The sequence below is a fragment of the Pinus tabuliformis genome, chromosome 7 (genome assembly GCF_031772625.1).
Source record: "Pinus tabuliformis cultivar Carrire ecotype Pingquan chromosome 7, CPIR1, whole genome shotgun sequence".
Lineage (NCBI taxonomy): Eukaryota > Viridiplantae > Streptophyta > Pinopsida > Pinales > Pinaceae > Pinus > Pinus tabuliformis.
The window spans coordinates 1,503,758,881-1,503,778,444 of NC_142293.1; the positions used below are offsets into that span (position 1 = coordinate 1,503,758,881).

General features: G+C 33.6%; 1 long non-coding RNA gene across 1 annotated transcript in view; it reads left to right on the plus strand.

The window, feature by feature from the left end:
- The first annotated feature begins 3,022 nt into the window (after positions 1 to 3,022).
- The window catches only part of LOC149253536 (uncharacterized), a 60,503-nt gene continuing 43,961 nt past the window's right edge, over positions 3,023 to 19,564 (plus strand). Inside the window, exons 1-2 of the long non-coding RNA XR_016266211.1 lie at positions 3,023 to 3,285; positions 3,967 to 4,140. This is a non-coding gene — a long non-coding RNA (uncharacterized LOC149253536). The remainder of the gene's footprint in view (positions 3,286 to 3,966; positions 4,141 to 19,564) is intronic.

The window sequence follows — 19,564 nt, forward strand, 5'->3', positions numbered from 1 at the left end:
TGCATTCCATTTCAACGGTTTTCGGCATGGCTTCCTCAAATTTAAACTCGAAATCATCAACCCTTGCTTTCAAAAAAGCCCACAAAAGCCTGTTCACATTTCAATATTCTTCCACACACTATGCCTTACGGCGTTTCCTTTGCAACATTAGGTGCAAATGCTAGTTATATAATTATATTAAAATATGTATTTTATTACTGTTATGTGTTTTCTATAACCATAATAAAGATCCAAAAATGAGTTGACCCCATTTCCCATGAACGTTCACCCTACCCCCTACTTTCAGAGATACGACAGATAAAAAGACGTCTATGAAAGTGAGTTTTCCGTGTTTGTATAAAATAAATTTGGATATAGATGGTCGAGTATAAAACTTGCAAATTTATAACAATAATGGACAAGGAATATAGAGATAATTTTTTCCAATGGTAAAAATATATTATTAAAAGATGTTATAATTTAATTATTTTGTGGTTTTGAGTATTTTTTTCATATATTTTTTTATTAAATTTAAATTAATTCAAAATTTGATAGAGATTTGTTAAAATCATAAGTTTGAATTATAAACCTCATATATTGAGAGTATCTATGATTTATTTATGCATTCAAAAATGCATTTTAAACAATAAAAAATTACAATTTGATAAAAAATATATCAACTTTGATAAAAAAAACTCTAAAACCTAAAATAGTTAGACAACTCCTTAAAAGAAAATATCACTACTAATTGTATTTTCATCATTCCATCTTGTATCTTCATTGTTTAGTGCTCATAAATGTAGATCTAAGTTTTCATAAAGTCAATGTGTAAGAATTACAAAGAAAAAGATATTTTTAAATAAAAAGAAAATGTAAGTGTAAGATAGTGTGCAAGTAGTAAGTATAAATGAACCAAAATGTAGTAGAGTCCTGTTTTATAGGAAAAGCTTTAGCATAAAAATTTAGGCACATGTTAAAATGATGTACAATAAATGTAATGTAGAAGTGTGTTTGCAAAATGATGAAGTGAATGTATGTCAATAAAGGAGTTTAAAAAAATTGTGATATTGAAGAAGATAGTGTTTATCAACATTGATTCAAATGATGCAAGTTAGTTGGTTATAATTATACATTTATATAATTAACTATGCTAGAGGAGCATCCTTATGTTGATTGTAGATTCCCAGAATGTCTTGGAAGACAATTAGGAGAGAGGTCAATTATTTGACTAATTGGCCTCCCTTGTGATTGTGTGATTCCGAAGCTAATCCTGGAATCCGCAATCAACACAAGTTGGGAATTATGGAGAACTTAGTTGATCATAATTGTAAACTGATAAAGTAAACTAAGGAGAAGTTTAGTCAAAAAGAAATATGAAGGATGATTAGCTAGTCATAATTGTAAATTCACATATTTAACTATTATGAACAAGTTAAGTGGTGTTTGTCAGTTGGTCATAATTGTAGACTGACATAGTTAACTATCATAAAGAATTTAATTGGTGTTTGTAAGTGACTTGGTCATAATTGTAAATTCATTTAATTGTTGCTGGTACTTATAAGTTAGTCATAATTGTAAACTTATATAATTAAGTATTAGAGATTTTGTCTTAATTATAAATTTACATAGTGAACTATTACAAAGAAGTTATGTCGAAAGAGAGAAAGATTAGTGCTTGTAAACTCAAATAGAGAAATTTATTAGTGCTTGTAAATTAGTTGGTCAGAATTGTGAACTCACATGAATAGTTATCATGGAGAAATTGTAAATTCAAATAATTAATTATAAGAGAGAAATTAACTAGTTATTGTAAATTAATTGGTCATACACTTTGAGTTATGACAAGCAAAAAACCATGTTAAATATTAGATGAAAAAGCTTTACAAATTAACCAAGAGAATAATTAGGAAAATGGAAATTAAAAAAAAGTCAACTGTAAATCTAGTAGAGAGCTCTTAGATGATGTTTTCTAATGTGCTTTTAGAAGCTTATTGCTTAAAGTTTTTTATTTCAATTTAGAGTGTATGATGCTATGTTGATTTTTTTAATTAACAGCCTAAATTGATTCTCAAAGGACTATGCTCAGCATATGTTTAATTTTTATATTTATCAACGATTATAGTGTGTTACAGAGTTTGTTATTTGCATTGATTTTTAATAAATTAAAAAAATTATTTCCTAGGGATTTGAGATTATTCCAATTCTAATACGTTCATATTTTAATTAGATAGGAAATTAATATATAAGTAAATTTTATTTAGTAAAATGGTCCATTTTACAATAAGATATGTATTTTTTTTTCTCAAGTTAAAATAGGTTCTTGCCATGTCGCTCTTGCCCACCAATTTCGAAGCCACCCATCAATTTCCTAGGGATTTGAGATTATTCCAATTCTAATAAGTTCATATTTTAATTAGATGGGGAAATTAATATATAAATAAATTTTATTTAGCAAAATGGTCTATTTTACAACAAAATGTGTAATTTTTTTTATTTTTTTTTTTAAGTTAAAGTTGACCCATAATCTTTTTATACATAGTTATTCAAGTAAATGTGTGTTTTTTGTTATATTAATGAAGTCTTATGATATACCTTGTCTTGAGGATAGACCACATTAGTTAGTTCGAAAAGTCGACCAAATCTTAATAATGTGATTAATACTAAAAACTTGTATCTACATTATGGATCTCAAAAATCTTAAATTTAACATTATAAAATTTTATACTATATCAACTACAATAATATTTTTAATGTAATTGTACTAATGTATTATATTTTGTTTTATGTGATAATAGGTTTGTGATAATAAATTTAAGGCAAAGAGAAGGTGGTGGTGGCCCGTCTAAAACAATTATAGCAAGCTTGCCCTACTCTTGTAAATAGTTGAAATAGCAAGCTTGCCCTACTCTTGTAAATAGTTGAGTGGCTTGCGCGCCTTGGGCGGTGGCTCCAGCTAAGTCAATATGATTGAAAATTTCAACCCAATATGTGGGAAAAGTCTAAGGAGAGCTGTCCATACCATTCAATACCCCACGGAAAGCAGGTTTCCATGGCGGAAAAGAAGCGACGGGGTGTTTGGTAGGTTTTGAATGTGTATCCAACGTTGAAAACAGGGGTGGACGTGTTGGCGATTATAGCACAAATCACGAGAAGGTTTAAGAAAAAAGATAGGGAGTGCCTCAGCCATTTTCGTTGTAAGTGCTCTGTAAGGAAATCCATGCTGTGCGCATTTAATAAGGGATCTATCACTGGTCTCAGTACTGTTATAGAAGGAACACAGCAAACGAAGTAACTGATAGAGCCAAGGTATTGAACCATTTTTTTTAAGAGTAAATACCGCTGTTAATTCCTGCTATTCATTTTTTTAAAAGTAAATATCGCTCTTCCTGCTATAGATGTATAGAGCACCTTTTTTTAGAGGCTAGTTTATTGGCCAATCGCACTGCAATTATGGTGCTGGTAGTTACTATGACTTTTGCGGGCCGAAGTCGAATTGTTATATATTAGGATTCTCTGGTGCATTTTTGTTGATTTTTTTATAATTTATTATGAATTTGTTGGATTTTTAAAAAAAATTTGAGATCAAAGTTTTCACCGAAAATTATTTTGCCAAGAAGAAACTCCAAAATGAATAATAGTAGTTGGACAATGCCTTTTTCCTGTAGCGCCCACCTATCTGTTACTTTTTGAAAGTTCAAAGGGAATTACCCAATGGATTCGTTATCGATCGAAATCTTTCTGCCGAGTCGATTGCTGCTGCTTCTTCTTACACAGTCTTGCAGATTATACCCTCTAAAAATTTATTTTTGTGTATGACCAAACAGTAATAATTTTCCTATAGTTTTAGGTAAATGGCCAAACTTACCTGATGTGGGCTATGTAGTCCATTCCTATTTCAAATGTTTTAGTACATATGTTTTTCAAGTATTTTATCTCTAATTTGTTGATTCCTCCTCAATCCAATGTTTTCTGTTCATCTAAATACAGGTTTGTTTCCCAGGTGCTTGCGGATTGTTTGGCTTTCCAGCCGTTCAAATACTTGCCAAAGCAGCATATTGGTTGACTCTAATACCCATCCAATGAAGAAGGCTACTTGCAGCTTTTCCTGGGAAAATCATATTCGTCCTAGCGATTCAAATTTTCTTCAGGAGAATTTTCAAGGTACACATTCTGGTCTTATCTCAAGCAGTGCTGCTATTTGTGTATCCCTAACTGGCAGATTATTATCTATGAAGTATTTTTCCTTTTAATTAGGGCTTTGTATATTCTTATCTTGTCCATTTTAAGAGAATCATCAACAGCTTCCTTAATTGCTCTCCTCGCATTTTTACAATCTTTGTCATACCAAGGATTGGTTTTGCTATTTCTTTTATTATTTGAGACTTCAATTGAGAACTTTTTAATAGAATATGAGAGGGTTGTAGTAAAATTATGGTATAGGTCTTCTATGTTATCTATACTAGATAAAGGAGGCAAATTAGTTTTTAATTCATTTAGAAAAAGGTCTTTTTTATTTTTATCAAATATTAAGTTCTTTTGGTTGTAAGTATTATTTTCTATGGGAACTCTATGCATGACAAAATTGAGGGTTATAAGTAAAGGCCTATGATCGGAGTCAAGCTCGTGGTCGATTAATATGTCAAAGTTTATCATTTCGTTGTATAATGGAAGATCGGAAATAACGTAGTCTACCACGCTGCTACCAAGTCCATGGATGCAGGTCATCTTGCTGGAATTGGGCCACTTTTTTAGACCGTTGCAAATTATGAGATCCTGAGCACTACAGAGCTTGACAAGCTCTGACCCAAACAAATTTTCCCCAGGTCTTCAGAGCTCCTTTTGTACCTACTAGCCAGGGTAGGGTCTTCGTCTAACCAAAGAGGATTAGGGTTGGAACGATTGCTTAAAATAATAGCTTGGTTGCTTGAAGTTCGGGCATTGAAGTCACCTATTAAAAGGATATTACCATCATTCCTTAGGCTAGAAATATCGTTCTCTAACCTATTGTAAGGGTTAGTTTTATCTAGATTCTTCTTCTTATAGAAGTTAGAATTAATGGGGGGGAAATAACATATTGCTATGTAGGACTTTTTATTATTAATGTCTCTGATCTCTATCCAACTAAATTGGTTGTAAGGGTCGTTTTTATAAAGCCTAACATAGGGGGAGATGTTCTTCTTAATGTAACAAGCTATTCCCCCAATGCCTCTACGGGAGGATCGCTTGTTCCATGTAGACCATAGCGTAAAGCCATCTATGTTAGGGACCTTAGATTCTTCGTGCTCCCAAGTTTCAACAAGCAAAATAATATCAACATCATTTGAAATCCAACTTAGCTTGGGGCCTTTGTTCCATGGGAAGCCCCGACAGTTCCAAGAAAGGATCCGGAACATGTTTAATTGCTATTGATTACTATCTTTCTGGTTTTTGTCCCGAATAAAGGCTTTTCTATTTCTGATTATTGCCCATTTTCCTTCCTTTCTAGCTTCTTTTACCTTTTGAACCTCCTTTCTTAATTTTGCTTGATCTTCTGGAATGAGATCTTCATTTATGAATATTCTCGTTCCTTTTAGACTTGAGGTTTTACTAAGTATGTTGTGCTTATGATCAGTAGAGCTCACCTTTATGCGGATTAATCTTCCTTTATTCTCGGTTAATTTCCCCAACCTTGTTGCTTCTGTGAGACACACTGTTTCAATTTGTAATCTATTATGTAATTCTGTCTGGACTAAGGCTAAAGTATCCTCATCTTCTTCCTCTTTTAAACTGAAGATTATAAGGTTTAAGGTCCTTTTGTTACGTTCGTGGTCTAATTCTATTAATTTTTTCATTTCGTCTTTAATTGGTTTAATATCTAACTTATCTACCACACTATTTAGGGTGAGGCGGCTATTAACTTTTTCTTCTAATTCTTTAATCATGTATTTCATTTTAAGACCCTCTAAGGTATCAGCGTCTCCTTGCTGGGATGGTTGGTTAGTATCTTGGTTTTGTTTTTCTATAACATGCAATCTAGTCTCCATTGCCTCCATTTTATTCTCCAGTAGTTCTATTTTATTTTCTATTTGTTTCTGAATAGTGTTTTCAAGAGATGCAAATTTGTTTTCCAACACGGCTTCTAACTCTTTTTGTAACTTGGCTTCTCTTTCTTCTCTGCGTTTCTCTAAAGACTCTTTATACTCATAAAGGCCTTGTAGAGTAACTGTGCTAGGTCTGCCGTTGGTAATCTTTGGTAACTGTGGTGAAGTATTCATACTTGAAATTATATGAGCAAATATGTATTAAAAAGAAAGAGATAAGGAATGTGTGCACCTGATATCCGAACCTGATGTGCGAGCCAAGATCTCCAAGCTTTGGATTGCGAGCTTTAAAACCAAGAGACTGTTTATATATCGCTGAGACGAGACTGTTTATATATCTTCCGAGACTGCTTATATATCACCGAGACTGTTCATATATCACCGAAACTGTGTATATCGCGAGACTGTTTATATATCACCGAGACTGTTTCGCGAGACTATATGCGAGAGTATATATATAACCGGAACCGGGACAGCGATATATCACCGAAACAGCGAGTATATATCACCGAAACCGGGACAAGATCTGTTTATATGCGAGACAGCGAGTATATATCACCGAAACAGCGAGTATATATCACCGAAACCAGGACAAGATCGGGAGGCTTCTCTCCAAGCTTTTTGAGCATAGGAATAAAATCTTAAATCAAAATAAATAATTTGTCTTTTTAGGTCCGATAGATCATTATTTGGTCTCAGCGGACGTTAACCATCATCATCATCATCAAATTTCTGTTTGGTCTAAATATAACATGAACTTGATTTCTAGATGTGGGGCTGCGCCTTTATGTGCTAAAAGTACTTGGCCTACGTGTACAGTGCTTGTTTCTTATCAAGGTATGGATGGTCAACGGCAAAAAGAAATGCCGAGCAGCTGGGTCTGATGACGGGCTTGAATCAAGATCCATGGATATTTGTCACAGTAGTTCAAATGATATTTATGGCACTGCAAATTCGGATACCCTGATAGAGAACCTACTGAAATTGCAGCCTGATCTCCGGGATTTAAAAAAGAGACTAGGGCCCTACTTTTTTTCTTCATTCCTTAAAGATATGAGACTAGGGTTCGTTGTTGCACGCATTCACGCAAGTTCATGTTCCAGAAGATAATTAATTCCCTTCCAGAAGATCTTTCACTGAGTTTGTTGCAGGGATTCATCCCGCCTTATTCCTCCTTCTTTATGCTCTGTATTCTGAACCTCGTTGAATTTTAGCCATGAACGACTGAATCATTTATTCTTCTCTGCAAAATGTGAAGTGGAGCAACCGATTGAGCACCATTGAAGCAGCCGTTGGGATTAATGCGTTATGTTGAACTGGTATATAACCGAGAGAACTTGGATATAACCGCATGATGTAATGAGCATCTTTATGCCCTTTTATATATGTTGTTTTTTTGTTTTTATTTTTATTATATAGTTACCAGAGATATCACATTTATTATTAATATATGGGGTTAAAAGAGTGGTCAATAATAATAAATATATATTATTATTTAATAATCTTCGTGCCCTAAAAAATTCTTTCGATCCATACTCACTTTAGATTAACTTGAGATTAATGCGTTGTGTTGAACTCGGATATAACCGTGAGAACTTGGATATTTTTTATTATTATAAAATAAATTTAATATGATTTATCTTAATTCAATATTTATAAATTCAATATGGATTTATTTTAATAAATTATTAGTTTTTTAGGGGCAAAAAATCACATTTTCAGAGGTGAAAAGAGATGAAATTTTCTTTTGATCTATATTCTTTTTAAATTAACTTGCCATTAATGTTCACAGCACCATGTAATGAGAATCTTTATGTTTTTGATTTCAGACTTCTATAATCCATATCATTATCAAATAGAATTTTCAGAATAACCACATAGTTGATTCAACTATGTGATTATTCCCAAAATTCTATTTGATAATCTTTATGTTTTTTTATATATGTTTTTTCTTTTCTTTGAGTAAAGAGTTCAAATTTTTAGAAATATTCCTTTTTTTTTAGTTGTATGTATTTGGTAGTTGAGATATTAGATAAATTTTATTCTTTGAGTAAAAGATCAAATTTGTAGAAATATTTTTTTTATAATACATTTTAATTTCTGATTTATCATATTTAAAGAGGGAATAATTTTTTAAAGATAAAACATTTTATTAAGTTGAAAATTTTTGAAAAAACATTTTTATTTTTATTTACCATATTTGGTCCCTCTCGACATATAATAGATCCATAGCTACGTAGGTTTATAAGGATAGATATGTGTAATTGTCGATATAAGAGGAAAAACAACCAATAAAAACTTTCATCTTGCCACATATGTGCAAAGTTTAAATTTATGGGTTGTAGTGTATGTTTGTAAAGGAGTTTCAAAACATTGTCGACATGTAAATGATCAAACCAAAACACACTGGAAACTAAGATATTATCTAATTACAAGGCACATTAGTGACTTGAAAGGCATAAAACATTAAGAGATCAAATTTGGTCTTCAAAGTTGTCTTCTACACATCATAGGCTTCTTTATGCCCTTTATGATACTCTAGAGCAAAGTCCATCTTGGTAAAGTACTAGGAACCTCTTCATGTGATCAAGAAGACCATTAATTTTGGGTAATGGATAGTACTTATTAATTATAACCTTGCATAGGGATTTGTAATTTTTGCAAAGATTCCATTCATGTTGCTCCTTCTTGAGAATCACAAAAATAAGAGATCCATAGATATGTGCTAATACTAATATTTTGTTGGTATTTAGAGTGTGAATTTCACAAACAAGAAAGAAAATGCACATTAAAAACATAAACTAAATTTGCACAAGTAGACATGGAATTTTACATGGTAAAACTCTGACGATGTGTCAGGGAAACCTCCACGGTGCAAGGGATTGGAATTTTTAATATTCAAGGTTAAAAAGTGATTCTCCAAATAGGAACACATCATTACATAATTTCCTATCGTTACACACCTGTCTGAACGTTAAATCCAAATTAGCTGAGGTAATTACATTCGTAACAATCTTTTAGTTAATTTCATTCTTAATAATCTCCACCTTGAAAACAATTTTCCTACTCCCTTTCCCATGCCCATTCATCATTTTTTTTGCAAGCCAAGAGAAGCCAAACACCACCACAACTTCTCTACCAATATTGGTTTCATGAACATGTCTACATAATTATCTTTTGTGTGGACCTTCTTGAGAGCTACTTTTCCACCATCAATTACATGTCTTACAAAATGGTATCTTACATCAATATTTTTAGTCTTGTTGCGATAAGTTGGATTAGTAGCCAAATGAATAACACTTTGATTTTCACATAATACATACACTTTTTCCTTCATCCTTCCAAGCTCATAAAGTAGACGTTTCAACCAGATTGCCTCTTTACATGCATCTGAAGCAACTATATACTTTTCTTTAGTAGTGGACAAAGCAATTGTTTCCTGAAGCTCTCACATCCAACTAATTGCTCCACCTGCAAGAGTAAAGACATATCTTGTAGTAGATCTCTTGTCCAAGTCACCAACATAATCAACATATTCGTGGATTGAATCTCCACAACCATTAAAGATGATACGATGGTCGCTTGTTCCTCAAATACTAAAGTAGCCATTTCAATGCTTGCCAATTTTCTTCTCCTAGATTACCAAGAACCTACTAACAACTCCAACTTCATGTGGGATCCCAGGCCTTGTAGACACCATCACATACATTAAGTTCCATACTACATTTGCATATGGTACATGAGAAATATACTTATTTTCTTCATCAGTTCTAGGAAACTTGAAGAAAGATTAAAATGGGAAGCTAAAGGAACATTAACAGGTTTCACATTGTTCATACTGAACTTTGCAATTATTTTCTCCACGTGCTTTTGTTATGATAACCAAATATTTCCATCTTTCTTGCCTTTGTGTATCTCCATGCCCAAGGTCTATTTTGCAACTCCAACATCCTTCATATCAGATGCCCTAAAAAATTGAGCCTTAACCTATTGATCTTTCCATGCTTTTTATCACAATAAGAATATCATCAACATACGAAACTAAGATAATGAATATACCAATGGAATCTTTAAAACACACGCAATGATCATATTCACTTCTAGTGAATTTTTAGCTCGCTATGAAGGAGTCAAACTTCGTGTACCATTTCCTGGGAGACTACCTCATGCCATATAATGATTTCCTAAACTTGCAAATTATTCTCTTGTTGCAACCTTGTACAAAAATTTAAGGTTGTTCCATTTAGTTCTTGTCATCCAAATCTCCATGAAGAAAAATTTGTTTTATCATCTAAGTATTCTGATTGAAGGTCAAGTAATGTAGTCATTTCTAACATGGTATGAATAAAAACAAGTTTTATGGCTAGTGAAAAGACCTCCTGGAAGTCAATACCTTCTACCTAAGAGTACCCCTTTTATACCAGCCTTGCCTTATATCTTTCAAAGCTTCCATCAACATTTTTCTTCAATTTGAAGACCCATTTACATTTGACAACACTTCTCCCTTTAGGAAGTTCTACAAGATCCCAAGTTTTGTTCTTGGCTAAGGAATCCATTTCCTCATCGATAACCTTCTTCCATTTTTTACTATCGGCATCATCCATTGCTTCCTAATAACAAGAAGGTTCCCCACCCTCAATAATCAACGCAACAAATGAAGCAAAATATTCATACCTTTTGGGTATTCTTCTTTCCCTTGTAGACATCCTAAGAGTGATTGGTTGTTGAACTACTTGTTGAAATTCTACAGTTTCCTTTAAGAATTCTTCACCTTTTTCTTCATAAGTTTCTTCTTCCTTCTAAATTTCTAAAAAAGGTTGAGTCTCCAACTAATTTTTTTGATTCAACAATACCTGTTCCTGTTCAAATTTTTCAACATTATATTTTAAAAGAGAATATTCATCAAATGTTACATCTCTACTAATTATTATCTTATGCAAAGAAGGATCCCACAACCCATATCCTTTATCAACATTAGCATACCAGAGAAATACATAATATTTTTCTTTTGTGTCTAACTTAGAACTTTGATTCTTTGGAATAATAGCATAGGAATTATAACCAAAAATTCTTAAATATGAATAATCACAAGATTGACCTGACCAAACCTCTTCAGGAATTTTACAATTAATAACAATTGAAAGTAATCTTTTTATCAAATAATAAGAAGTGGATGCCACTTCTACCCACAACTCCTTCTGCATATTAGTATTGTTGATCATGCTTCTAGCTCTTTCCATAAGAGTCTTGTTCATACGTTCGACAACACCATTTTGCTGAGGAGTATAGATAGTAGTTTTTTGTCTAAGAATCCCTTCATCATTGAAATATTGTTCAAATTCTAAGGAAGTAAATTCACCGCCATTGTGAGTTCTTAAATATGTAATTGCATTGCATGTTTTCTTTTTCACCATAGCTTTAAACTATTTGAAAGCATTAAACCCATTAGCTTTTCTTTTTAACATATAAACCCAAACTTTCTTGGAATAGTCATCAATAAATGTTACAAAATAGGATGCACCTCCATTAGACACTGTAGGATATAGTCCCCAAAGGTCGGAATGAATTTAAACCAAACTCTTTTACTATTATGACTACTAGCTTTAAATTTTTGTCTACATTGTTTTCCATATACACAATGTTTGCAAAAAATCAAACTCAATGATTTCAAATTAGGAAGTAATTTGTGATTCATCAGTACGTGAACTCATGTGACACAATCGTTGATGCCATAGGTAGGTATTTTCTCCTGCCTCCTTAGATACAGTTGTTGCCTCATTGACTTGAGTACTTCTTTTAAGTTTGTAAATATTTCTGATCTTCTATGCCTTCATAACGATCGAGCTCCCTCTGAAACTCTCAGTGCTCCACCTTGACCTATATATATTTAACCCTTTGAGTCCAATACTCCCAAAGAAATCAAATTATTTTCCAAATTAGGTACATGTCTAATATCCTTCAATGTTATAATTGTACCATCATACATTTTAATTCTCACATTTCTCACCCAAACAATTTGACAATATACATTATTACCCATAAAAATAGAACTGCCATTCACAACGTGGTATGAAGTGAACTAATTCCTGTGTGAACTCATGTGATGAGAAGTGCTAGAATATAAGAACCAATCTTCATAATGTTGAAAAACATTGCAATTAGACAAAGCTTCATCTATCATACCTAATTCAGCAGACAAAACTTCATCAATCATACGTGACTCGAGTTGATTTGCTTCCTTCTTTAGGTTTTCGTCGGACTCTTTTCTTTTCGACAGTCCTTCTTGAGATGCCCTATTTTGTTGCAGAACCAATATTTGGCTTTAAACTTCTTTCCTCTTGACTTTGATTTGGAAGAAATTCTTAATTTTTCTCCTCTCTCCCTGGACCAACCTCTGACTACCATAGCTTATCGCATGGAATTTTCAATGCTAGACTTCCTCTGTACTTCTTCAAATAGCATGGCTCCTACAATAGAATTACATTCTAGAGATTCAGTTGTCCTCAAACTAATAGAAGTCACAAAGTGATCCAAAGACTTAGGCAATGAGCATAACAAAGTAATGCCTTATCTTCTTCTTCAAATTTGACTTGCATATGAGTCAACTAGAAAATAAGTGTATTAAATACATTTAAGTGTTCTGCAATTTTAGTGCCCTATTTCATCTGAAGGCCATACAACTGCCTCTTCAAATAAATTATGTTGGTTAAAGATTTGGTCATGTACAAAGTTTCCAATTTTGTTTCTTCAACAATATTGAAGATAACATCATCCGTCAGGCACAACCTGATGGTATTGAGAGCTCAAGCATCCAAGTCTTCCCATTCCAAATTCGTCATGCCAATATATCTCTTTCTAACCCCATCTAATGCTTTATGCAACCCTTGTTTCACTAGAAAATCTCGTATTGTCAATTTCCACAATGAAAATTTGTTTTTACCGGCGAACTTCTCCACCTCAAACTTGGCATTAGTCATTTTGGCCATTTTTCTTCCTACACGAGCTCTTTCAAAATTTCTTTTAAACTTTAAAAATTTGAGTGGGTTCTTTCAAAGGTTCCAAAAATAATATTTCACCTAGGGTTTTCCTCCCTTTTAAAATTTCCGCTTTTAGCTAAGGTTTTCCCTTATTAAATTTTTTACCTCCTTGTTTGAAATTTAATTTTCTGATATTTTTCATTTGGGTTTTCCACTAGGGTTTAAAAAAAAAATCTAATTAAAAAAAAATGTTTCCCTTTTCCAGAATACCAAAAAAAAAAATATTATTTTCTTTTCCTCTTCTTCAAACAAAATCCCTACAACAAATTTCCACCAAAAAATTCTCCCACTTAAAAAATCTAAGAAATACCATATTAATATTAAACCAAATAGTGAATTTCAGCAAATTCTTCTTCCACTTAAAAATTCTGAGAGATAGCGGATTAATATTAAAACTCTGCTTTGTTATTTAAAAATTTATCGAACATTCACTGTGGGCTACTTTCGGCTCCAAGGCTCCTTTGTGGTCTTGCTCGATAGTTCTTTTGAGGCTTTGTCTAGAGGCCCCTCTTTGTGTGTGATCCACGAGTTTATTATGACGATTCTCTTTATGTGTGGCTTCCCCAAATTGGTCAACTGCCCATCTTTGTTTAGCGGCCCTCTTTATGTATGGCTTCCACAAATTTATTTGGTGGCCCAACGTAGAAATGACACTTATGCTCCTCTTTGTATGCAGTCGGACTGCCTTTAGCATTTTACAGTGTTAGCAAATCCTTTCAAATGTTCCTTCTGATTCATTTCTTTTGAGTGATTGTCTTTACACAACATACATATTTTATAGAATACGTTGGGCTCTTTGGTTTCTTACATTAAGAGGAAATGACTTTTCCTTAGCATTGGTGGCTTCACTTTCATGCCTCTTCCTTTGGCAGTAATCAGAACTTTTATCTCATGACCTTTCACAACCACAAAGCTCTAATACCACTTGTTGGTATTTAGAACCTGTAAATTTCATAAACAAGAAAGAAAATGCACATAAGAAATAGAAACTAAATTCACACAAGTAGTCACAGAATTTTACGTGGTAAAACCCTAACAATGTGTCAAGGAAACCTCCATGGGGCAAGGGATCGGAATTCTTGTTATTCAAGGTCAAAAAATAACTCTCCAACAATACATCAAGCCTCTCGAGCAACCTCATTTAAAAAGAAAGACATCATTACATAACTTCCTATCCTTACTCAATTATGTGAACAGTAAAGCCAAATTTACTGAGATAATTACATTTGTAACAATCTTTTAATTGTTATCATTCTTAACATATTTCCATGCTACGAGAGTAATGTGAACTTCCATTCAATTTTCATATATGCAAGAAATTTAATAAAAAAAGGCCTAAGAACTAGCTCAAAGGAATGTTGTATGTCTTAAAAAGGAGTTAAAACTTATATTCGTTGGCACACCGGCTAATCGATATTAACTACTAGTTTATATGGAGGAATTTACTTATTTTTTTAAACGAACTTTGCGTTGCATGCCTCTTAACAAAGATTAATTTTTGTTAGAGACATAAAAGATGACAATGACGATGGGAAAAGTATCAACAACAATTTTACTTTGAATGATAAGTCAATGAACCTACATGGTGCGGTGGTAATAATAAATATTAAGGGAAAAAGGTGCAGATATAAAAACTGAGTGTCCTCTTTGTGTGTATAAAATAAATTTTGAAAATGTGTTTATATACATAAAAGTTGGGTAAAATAATTTTGGATTTCGATTGTTTAGCATAAAATTAATATATATTATAATAATACATAATGGATAGTAAACGTTGATTGGAGAATCATTTATATAAATTTTCACATGAATTGTTTAATATAAAATTGGCTAGTAAATTTGATAATAATAATCACTCATAAAGTGTATAAATATATTTTATTTATCAATGATATAAATATTTTTAAGTTGGGAATTTATTAATTTAGTTTTTAATTATATTTTTATCATATTTAGTTCATAATGGAAATAAAAATGGAAATTAATAACTTCCTTCTATTCCTTGATGTTCTTGTATCTAATCTTACTAATGGCTTTTTTTCCTATCAGGGCTATTAAAAAAAGATTCATACTAATAGATACCTCGATGCTCATTCTCATCACCAACTTGCTCAGAAAGCTATTGTTTTTAAGACTTTGGTGACTCATACCATTCACATCTCTGATACCAAACACTTTGATCAGGAACATCTCCACTTGACCAAGTCCCTTTGAAGCAATGACTACTCATCTTCCCGAATCAAAAAATCCTTTCACTTAGCCCTATATCCTACATCCAAAACCAATCATTCATCTCTCCCGCTATCCAAAATAACCCTCCCTTACATTCAAAGTGTTACTGACCATATTACCAAGATTGTGTGGAAAAAAAAGAACATTAAAATTTCCTTCAAACCCTAAACCACCCATAGATAGCTCTTTAGGTCTGCTAAAGACAAATTTGAACCCCTACTTGGCCCATACATCTATGAAATCCCTTTCTCCTATGGGAAATCCCACATTGGCCAAACAATTAGATCCTTTGAAACATTTTTTAAAGAGCACATGGCTAACAATATCCAATATCCATTACCAAGTATCCAAATCAATCATTGTCGAACACTCTCACAACACCAAACACCTCATATGCTTTAACAAGGCTAAGATTCTTGCATCTGTTTCTTACCACACTGCTCTCCTTATTAGGGAAGCCATTGAAATTGACAAGAACCCCAACAATTTCAACTAAGAAGACAGATTCAAACTTAGTCAGTCATGGAAACTCATTATCCATTGTCTCTCTCATAAACCTTCCTCTCACTCTTCTGCCCCATAACCATTTCTTTTGCTTCCTTTCCTTCTCCCTTTTCTTTCCCTTTTTTCCTTACCCTAAATAGCAATTTATTTATTTGTTTATTTAATTGATTAATAACAATATTTCCTCTATAATAATAATTATACTAATAACTTCATTATAATAATTTAGCCCTAAACAATTAACATAATTTAATAATTAACAGAAGTTAAGAACCTTCAATATTAATCATAATATGTATTATTATTATAGGGGAGGCAGGAGAGAGAGGGGTTCTCATAATCTCCAATGAAAAAATTGTGTCAAAATTTGCTTCGGGATTAAGAACTGCAACCAACAATGTGGTTGAATTTCTTGCTCTTTGGAAAAGAATCGAGCTTGCAATACCGATATCCATAATCTCGTAGTCTATGGAGACTCTATGATTGTTATTAGGAAAACGGTCCAAGTTAGTGATTGGGTTAGCTCCTCACCTCTCCATATGGCTCAAAGAGAAATTAGTGCTTCTTCACAATTTGAAAATATAGAATTTTGTCACATCCTTAGACATTTGAATGAATAAGCATATGAATTTGCTAAAAAAGGCTCTGATCTTGGACAAGGAAAGCTTGTATTGGAGAATTGCGAGTGGTTCTCTCCTATACTTTAATATGAACATTGACAACAATTTTTTCACAAGGTGGGATTCAACTTTTTTAAAGGGATATGAAGCTGAACTTTGGATAACTTTCAAGAAAAGGAAAAGGGTTGTGTGGTTCTCTACCCCCTCTCCATGGATGAGCACGTGAAATATTATAATTCCTCTTCCCACAAAGTGGTCGAAATTTGGTGTTGGGATTCTTAGGAAAAAATTAGGCTCACGCATATTAATTCCTTATCATGTGATATTAATTTGAATCGTAAGTTGATGGGCCTCCTAAGCCTTTTGAGGTAGTTGAGTATAATCCATTTATTCCTCTCACATTTGAAGTTTTCCTGGTTCTTCTTGGTTGTGAGGAGGATTACTATGGAATTAATATTGATTTTAAGCATGTCATTTAAGGCTCTGTCTTTTCTCTATCCAACCAATATTTGAAGTATGGATTCAGAAATTCGTTGGATGTTTGCCTCGTGTGCTCGCAAATCTTCCCCCTATATTATGCCCTTCCATATCAGGAAAATTGCAAAGGTGTTTCAAGTTGTTGTTGGTATTTTCTGTGCCAATCAAGGTAATTGTATGTCCTCTCCTCATCCAGCCATGGCTAATTCTCCCTCTTTTATTCTTATTGATATTTTTGATGTTGATATGGTCTTGGATAAGTTATTGGATGTCTCCCATGCTCTACTCGTCTCCATTTCAAAATTAGAGGATATGGTTGTTGAAAATAGCAACAAGAAATGCTAAAAGTAGCATTGCTATAAATAGTAGTTCAACCAGTGTTGATCTTAGCACCAATGGATGGAAAAATGGAAGTGCTAAAAATAGCATTCTATAAATAACATTTCGAGATACCTTCCTATTTTAGTCAGTCCCTAAACTAAAATAGTGAAGTAAAATTTGAATTTGATCTTAGGATTTGTTTGTAAATTAATTAATTAATTCACCTTGAGTTAATTAGTTAAGGAAAATCAAACATGAAGTCTATGTGGTGACATGCAACAGTTTCTCCATTAATTGAGGAATTTATCCTTCAGTTAAAGAGATAAGGATGAGTTGTAATATTGATTTGTAATTAGTTGACTTAGTTAACTGAGTCAAGTACAGTTAGATTAATTCAAACAGTTTGTTGAATTAATGTAAGTTCAGCTAGTTAATGCTTGCATGCATGTAACTACTGCACTTCAGATAACTGAGTATTCTCTCATAAATAACTCATGCATGTCAGTTCAAACAGAGACCCAGTTGAGATTAGATGGAGGGGCAGTGTACTATCAATTGCTAGAATATTCCATTGTGAATATTCCTATCATGCAGAAGGAATTCTTTCCTTGAGGATTGCGGAGTTACTTCTTCAGGTTTAGTGAGTGTGATGAGGCCAATTCACACATGTGAGATCATTGGACCCCAAGAAAAATTGCGCAAGGAAAGAGGAGGCTTGGAGGGCTTGAGGAGGACATATACAGTGTCTATTCAGTCTGTAAGCTGCATTGTTTGATTGCAGAGAGAGCAAGATAGCTTGAGAGCTGATTCTTTTTCTAACTTGAACAAGATTTCCACTTGTATGATAATACAGAGTTGGGGTTTTAGGCTGAGGCTTTCCCTAGGTTATTTCTTATGTGTTATGTGTGATTGATTTCTCATTCTCTGTTATATGTGTTCTCTTAATCTTGCTCAATTCGATTAAGCTTCCGCAAAGTGTTGTAGAAGTAGATCTTGTACTGTGTTTTAGTATATTGCATAATCTGTTGATCTATAGTGGGAATTTCTACATGGTATCAGAGCAAAGGTGATCAAGGCGAATAACTGTATATAAGAAGAAGGGGTTCGAAGGTTATGGTTCCTAAATATAGAAATCGAGTTCTTATCACATCTCAATTTCACCTATGGCGTTCAATGGTTTAAGACTCGAGTATGCCCTTGATGGAAGCTCGAATTATATAGCCTGGAAAGATTGCATGGAGGCAGTATTAGACGATAACGGTCTAAAGGACTTCATTGATCAAGAAGTCCCCACGCCGATTGATGCTACTGAACTGGCAGAATGGAAGAAATGTGTGGCTAGAGCAAGGAGAATCCTCCTGGAGGGAGTTCGAGACCACATTGTCTCGAGCCTCCATGGGAAGGAGACACCGTTTTCAATGTGGAAAACATTGAAAGATTTATATCAAAACAATAGCAATCAGAGGAAGCTGGCACTGAAAGACAAGCTTCGTAAGATCAAGTGTGAAAAGGGCGACACGATCTCTACATGTCTGAACAAGCTCACCGCATACAGGGATGAGCTTGGAAGTATAGGGATCATGACTGCTGATGATGACATGGTGATTCTTACACTCCTTGGTCTTCCTAAGAGCTGGCATAGCTACCAAGACTCGGTTAATGGAAGAGAAAAACTGCCAGATTGGGAATGACTTTGGTCAGATTTGATGCAGGAGGAAATAAGAAGAAGCGCTAGAGATGGATCCTCATCGAAGCAAGATGATGAGGAAAATCTAGCCTTAGCGAGTAAGGCGAGGAAGGGAAAGGGAAGGCGTCTCATCCCAAAGTCGGTTCTTCCCATGGTGGGAAGAAGATTGACAAATCGAAAGTGCGATTCTTTCGTTTTCATGAAGTGGGCCATTATGCTACGAATTTTCCACAAAAGAAATCCAAGAAGGGTTCCTTGAAGGGATCTAATGGTGAGGCACTGGCCTCACAGTTTGAGCTAGATTTCTCACTTATCGCATGCATGGTTTCATCCATGGTGGGATGTGTGTGGTACCTGGACAATGGAGCTTCATTCCACACATTAAGTGACAAGAATCTTTTCAGTACCTTGGAGGAGAAGGATCTCCAGATGCGGATCGAGATGGGCGATGATGGAAAGTACCGTGTTTCAGGTGAAGGTACGGTTGTGTTTCAGAAGGAGCATGGAGCTCCCCTCACCCTGACTAATCTAAAGTATGTACTAGGTCTGAAGAAGAACCTTGTGTCTATCGCTATGCTAGAAGATAAAGGCTATGATGTAGTCTTTGGTAAAGGAATGGTATTCCTA